Source organism: Morone saxatilis, unplaced genomic scaffold, assembly GCF_004916995.1.
Source record: "Morone saxatilis isolate NCDOM2014 unplaced genomic scaffold, NCSU_SB_2.0 Contig2, whole genome shotgun sequence".
In the NCBI taxonomy this organism is placed as follows: Eukaryota; Metazoa; Chordata; class Actinopteri; family Moronidae; genus Morone; species Morone saxatilis.
Window position 1 is genome coordinate 19291936 of NW_023339762.1, and position 6775 is coordinate 19298710.

The window sequence follows — 6775 nt, forward strand, 5'->3', positions numbered from 1 at the left end:
ACTCCATTATACTTTATTATACTCTATTATACTCTATTATACTGTTGTTTGTCACACATTTTACCTTTTTAATCACACAAACTGCAGCTTCTTGTGATTTGGAGATTGCACTCAGCTACAATAATATTACAATTAATTGTGCAACCCTAGTGAACCAATACTAAATAAAAACTGGGGGCCATAACTTAAAGAGTGACCCCACTGGTTATTGTGACGTCGCTCTGCACTGCTGTACTCCTACCTGTCCGAAACCTTTGGGTGCAGCAGAGTCGCTCCTCTCCTCTGCGTTACTGTTCATGGTTGCAGATCTCTAAAGGCAGTACAGTAAAACACACGTGTGAACAGTGAGTGCTGCTGTAAACCACCGACGAAACTGCCCTTTAATCATTATTAACCTGCAGAACAACAACAACAACAACAACAACAACAACAACTGATTCCGGATAGTAAGTTAATTAACTGTTAAACTCACCAGTTAAACTTCCTTCTAAACGTGTTTTTTATGTGTGTGTTGACTGAGGTAAACGGAGTATATGAGTAGTAAACAACAACAACACTGAACATCTGAACTTCCCGCTCGGAAACCCGGAAGCAGGAGTGTGTGCTGCCTTCAGGGCCTGTCGGAAACTAACAAACACAGACGCTACACTGCGACACAGTTTTTAGAAATGATTAGAGTATTATTCTTCCACCAAAGCTCCCCACAGATATACAGAATGTAAATCACAATCAGATAATAGGACGGATATATCTATTAGGTTAAAAACATAATTGCTTGTAGATCTAAATATTTGAGCTCTGAGGTTTAAATTAAAATACTGCTTCTTTTCTTTTATTTTCATGTTTAAATTGACTGTTGTTTGTTTGTTTGTTTGTTAATGTCATGTTTGTGTTACAATGTTCTATTTACAAGAGTTTGTGATTGTACAAATATGTACTCATTTATACATGCATTATTATTATTATTATTATTATTATTATTATTATTATTATTGCTTTATAAGTGTTAATATTTTTTTGTAAGTGTTAATATCATTTTGATTTTGCAATATAAAAACTGTCTTTTCATGCCAATTTGAATTTCTCCTAAGGGGGATCAATAAGGGAACATCTTATCTTATCAATAAAAGCTCCTTTAATTGAGACTGAAATTTCCCCATGGTTAAATCAATTGTTAGTCAGATACCAACATCTCAAATTTATTCAAAAGATCAAACACTTCACACCAATCAGTCACCACACAAATGTTAATGGTGGGAGGCCAGTACATGTGATCTAGAAATATATTTACAAGAAATAAAATAAAACTAATATTCTCTCCATTCCCTAATTACTACCTAGGATCATCAATAAATTACTGATACAGATGTTGTTATGCTCATACTGATGACAAATATTTAAGTTTAGTTGTAAAACTACTGTTGAAAATAGTATTTTTTTCCATTTTAATATTCCTTCTGTGTAATTTAACTCAATGACTCCAAATCACAAATGTGTCTCATGTAGAAATTCATCCTAAACGCTCTGAAGGTGCCACAAAATGGGAATTTACAAGGCGGACCTGAAGTCAACATTACATGTATCAACAGATATTAAAATTCAGAGACGAAGATGAAGAGGAGGAAGAGGAGGAAGAGGAGGAGGATGTTCACAGCTGATATGACCTCCACTGACCCGGGGGGGAGGTCAAATACGATACGCTTGGTACTGTCCTACGGTGCTACTAAATGTTCTGATTACCTGCTTATTATTTGGATCCAAAATAATACTGAATACATCGTTACTACGGGTGGAAATTGTGACTAATTTCACTGCTGATGGGCCAAAGTTACATAACCAGCCAAGCGACTCGTCTAAAAATAGAAACCAGCCAAAAAGGGGAAACTGAAATCTCATTCATTGTGTCTGCCAGAGACAATCTGACAAACCCAGGCGATTAATGATGATTTCATTTTTGTCATGCCAGCTCCGCCATTCTTTCCGAGCAGGCGGTACGACTGTGGTATCAGTGTGTTATATTTTGTCATGGTAGAGACCTTGCACCACAGGTTTCCCCTAGATGTGATCTGATCAGACCTTACCCCAGAATGAACTGATGAGGAAAAAATGTATTTTCATTAAACCTACTACAAGGTCAGGGGTGCCCGGTTAGCTCAGTGGGTAGAGCTGGCGACCCATGTACAAAGGTTGAGTCCTTGCTGCATCGGCCCAGGGTTAAAATCTGACCTGTGGCCCTTTGCTGCATGTCATCCCCTTTCTCTGTCCCCCTTTCCTGTCTGTCTACAGCTGTCCTATCAAATAAAAGGCATAAAAGCTGAAAAAAATATACTTAAAAAAAAAAAAAAACATACTACAAGGTGTTTTTGATAGTCTCAGTTAAATACCGATACCTATATATGGTCAGATTCCCCTTAAAATCAATTTAATGAGGTGAAGAAAACACTACCGATTTTGTCCACATGGGCCACCAGAATCAAGACAAATGAAAGTTTCTTGTAGGGGCTTTAAATACTAAATCACTTTAGGATTCAGAGATCATAGGAACGACACCCACGGAACTATTAAGATCTCAATTAAGATAATATATAATCTCTCCCATGATACCTTAATTCATCTGCTGATACTGACCACAGATCTGATACCAGTGCTCTCTTTCTCCCAAATGTAAAATCTGTATACCTCACTGAGTGCTAGTCGTTGCAATTCGTCTGTGTAAGGTAAGGACTGATAGTGGAGACACAGAATTGTATAATGCAACTGACAAGAAAACTGGATTCAAAGTATTTAAAAGATCGGTCACATCATGGCACTGACACTGGATCAACTGAATAGGATCAGTATCTGAGCTATACCTGAGGCATACCGATCCAGGCAATTAGTCAATTAATGAATTAGTCGATCAACATGAGAATTGATATGCTGGTAGTAAACTGAACATTGTTGGGTTTTCGATAGTTGGTTGGACAAAAACAAAACATTTGAAGACATCACCTTGACCATTTCAAGGTTCCAAGGACATTTCATAGATCCTCAGATGAACGGATTCATCACATGATTCACATGATTCATGGATAATGAAAATAATCATTAGTCACAGCCCTAATCGGTTTAAGTAGAAAAGAATGCCACTGCAGTTCTTAATGTAAAGTCTTCGAGTTCGAGCTGTGAGAACATTCCCTCCTCTACTACTGTGCTAGAACCTGCTGAAACAGACTAAAACCAACCAAACCAAACATCTAACAAGCTACTGACTTTATTGTTGCTAACAAGTGGCTAAATGAGACTACAGAGGTTGACATTAAACGTCAGCACGCTGAACACCGAGACTTATCTACTCACTAGTCTGCTTTTACAGCCTTGTTGCATTCATACTCACGCTCTTGCAAACTATTCTAAATCACACTTGTAGAAGATTTAATTACAAGTAGGAAGGAACAGGGGGATGTGCTAACTTCCAGGTTTACCGACAATAACACATCATCTCTGCAGAACTCTATTCCCAGTCAAGGTAGAGTTTGTAAAGCACTCTAATCGAAGCTTGTGTTTTATGGCACTTTGCTGACGTACAACAACTGTTTGTTTACAGCATCCATTCATTTCACGGTTATGAGGGTAATTTCATTTAACTCTCTGGGGGTCGTTTTTGGCTTCAACAGATGTACACTTCCTCTCACAGTTTCCTATGAAATCACTAAGACTGTAAACATTTAAGCTGCTTGCACTCGCTCCATCAGCTGCTTTCTATTATGGTTCAGCTCTCTCATCCACCTCTTCCATTTCCTTTATATCTAACCTGCCGCACAGGACTCGGACTTTTGTCTGTGATTAGAACAGAATAATTAGTAACTGACTCATTGCAGAGTTAGTTCTTTTCTCTGACTACTCCTTTGTTTCCATCTCTCTCACTAAATTGACTTGCTTTCTGCAGATTGGCCTTTTTGGCTTGTAAGCATCAGACAGTAAACTGATGCTTGAAAAGGCCGGAGTCAGCTCTTTCCAAGCTGGGGGAGGATGATAAATCCTGTGAAGCTGAAACAAAACATGCAAGCAGAATAATAAACATATAAATGTGAGAGAAGGCTTTTCCAAGCTTGGGCGTTGGGAGTCCAGGGGGAGTCCCCGCTTTGAAAACGGACGAGAGGGGAGGAGAGAAAGAAAGAAAGAGGTATACTGGGACTGAGTGGTGACCTGACGCTTTTGTTCAGGGAGGAGTGCAGCTGGCTTCGGACGGAAGGAAGGAGTTTCAGGATGGAGGAGCTCTGGAGAGCATCCGACCACATCTGCATCCTTTCTTTTCCTCGCTCGTTTTTCAGCTCGCACCTTCTTTTTTTCCCTCGATTTATAACTTTCTGCACCAATGGCTCGCCCTCCCACCTCCCTCCTTAAACCATTCTGTCCTCATCTGTCTCTTTCTGCCTCTAATTCCCTCTCTCTCATTAATCAACAGTCACTTATGGTGTGGTGCGGAGTACGTAGACGGCTTCGAGCCCATATGGAAGTGATCAGGGGCGGGCAGGGAGGAGCAGCAGAGGCCCCACGGACAAGAGAAAGTCCCTGTTTAACTACTGCCTGCAGGTATTGTGCCAATGTTTGCAATCACAGCTGTGGACAGTTCCCTTGACCCCACTTCAGGGGTCAAGGGCCATTAGAGGTTTTTAAAATGGTTTCTGATGACTCATTTAATTTTAGCATTTTAAATCGCTAGACAATATAAAAGAATGACTGCTTTGATAATGGGTTTTACTCTCATTACCGTTATCTCCCTATCTCCACTACAGACCTCCTAAAGCCATTCAATTTGTCAAAACCTCTATCAAAGTCCAACATACACTAAAGCTGGAACAAATCTAGGGCTGCAACTAATGATTTACCTAAGCGCGATTAATCTGTTGATTGTTTTTTCCAATTGAGTTTAAATTCAATCCAGTAACAACCAACGATCCAATGCCCTGAAATAAAGAAACACTGTTTCTTTCTTTATCTCCATGTCTTCTACTTTTACAGCTACTGAGAATGTTGGCAGCTCACACCTTTAGCACAATACCACGTATGCAGCCTTTAAGTGCGCATTTAAGGCCATTTTAAAGTGTCCCTGTGTCGTATCAAGTCAGCTTGACACATTAAAAAGTCAGCCAGAGTTAGCTCGATTTGTTTTCAACTAACTCAAGGAGCTCATGTTAGCTTAATAAGAGGACTCAGTTCTATTTTTTTAGACGGGGCCTAAACAAAAATAACCAATCAGAGCCAAGAAAGATAGTTGATTGTTAAGTCTCATTCCCACTTCGTCAAATACCCGCACTGGGAATGACACTCAACGATCAATTAACTGATTTATCATTTCAAAAGTAATAATCTAACATCTTCTTGGGACCTCTGCTTACTCAGTTTAATCATGGTCAGACATCTGCTGAGCAAGCATCTTACATAAAAGATGCAGAGCACAACATGCAAACAGCCACAGACATATCTCAGCATATGGGAGGAAGTGTATGCAGTCAGACCTAACTCAGACACAAGTTACATGTGTTACATACATTACAATTATCCTCAGAACTTTACTTTTCAATGTTGAGCAAACAAACCCTTCCCCCTAAAACACACACAGTAAACTTTCACCATTCCTCTCTAAGCCCTTGGAGAGCCACAGTGGCTTCGGCCACACAGAACATTCTGGATTCTCATCACCGCTACTGAACAAACACGGAGAGCGAGAGACGGCTGGGGGGGCGGCTGGGTGTGCTCCAACATGAGAGAGACAGAAAGAGGGAGAGGTAGAGGAGTAAAGAGAGACAGGAGGAGAATGCAGAGTATGCAGAAGAGGCAACACTTCACCTCACATTGTCTGCTCTTCTATAACCAGACCTTTGCTGTACTATATCTGAGATGTGTAGTCAGATATTTTAAATTTACAGCTGGGTGATAAATGAGTCTACTAAAACACTTTCCTTCATTTAGTGTTTGGATGGTGGCAGAGAGTGCTGTTGCCTGGGGGGGTTGCAGACTTCTTTGACTAGGGGATCACAAGTGGGGCACTGACTTATGCAGGAATGTCAGGAAGTATGTGTCTTAGCTGTCTAGTCATTCCCAATGTATGCAATTCAAACTGTTTATGGACCCCAGTATGCAGCAATATTCTACTACTGCACATTGCCCCCAAAACTGGATTCAGTTGGGTTAATTCACACTGTAGACAAACTGACACGTCTTTTGAGGCTGACACCAATATTGATAGTTAATATTATTATATTAAAAAAATTCCCTTAGTAAAAACTGAGATTTAAGAGAAACCAAACACTGATAAATAAACTGCTTAGTTATGATCTTTTCCTCTGATTGGCTTTAGGAAACTTAAAGTTAAGTTAGTTTTGTTTTTACAGATGTCATATGTCAATTTTATCCTTTTCAGTTCATATACAACCTGCATATTGAAGTGACAACTGGCAACAATTTCCTGTTTCCACTGAACTGAGAGAAATTACAGAAGCAAGAATCCATTCACCCAATTATTAGCGTGGGTTTCCAGTCTATAGAATTGACCCATGCTACAAAAGCAAGCTGAAAGTAATGGATAGGCCCAGCAGACAACAGCTGGTCACTGCACAGTGCAAGGTGGTGATCAGCAGTCCCACACTCCTACACTGGACTCCCCATCGCCTCCCCTTTCCAACCCTGCTGCCTTTTTATAGGAACTGAAACCGAGTCGTCACCCTAGCAACACAGCCGTACATGGGGCGGAGGTTTGAGCGCTGCTAAAAAGAGAGAGAAAGAGAGAGAG

The 6775-nt window shown here is 40.1% G+C and overlaps 1 long non-coding RNA gene across 1 annotated transcript in view; it reads right to left on the reverse strand.

Moving 5' to 3' along the window:
• Nucleotides 1-589, reverse strand: part of LOC118330608 — a 2220-nt gene extending 1631 nt beyond the window's left edge. Inside the window, exons 1-2 of the long non-coding RNA XR_004796839.1 lie at nucleotides 473-589; nucleotides 242-310 (exon numbers count right to left, since the gene is read on the reverse strand). This is a non-coding gene — a long non-coding RNA (uncharacterized LOC118330608). The remainder of the gene's footprint in view (nucleotides 1-241; nucleotides 311-472) is intronic.
• Between the last annotated feature and the right edge of the window lie 6186 nt (nucleotides 590-6775).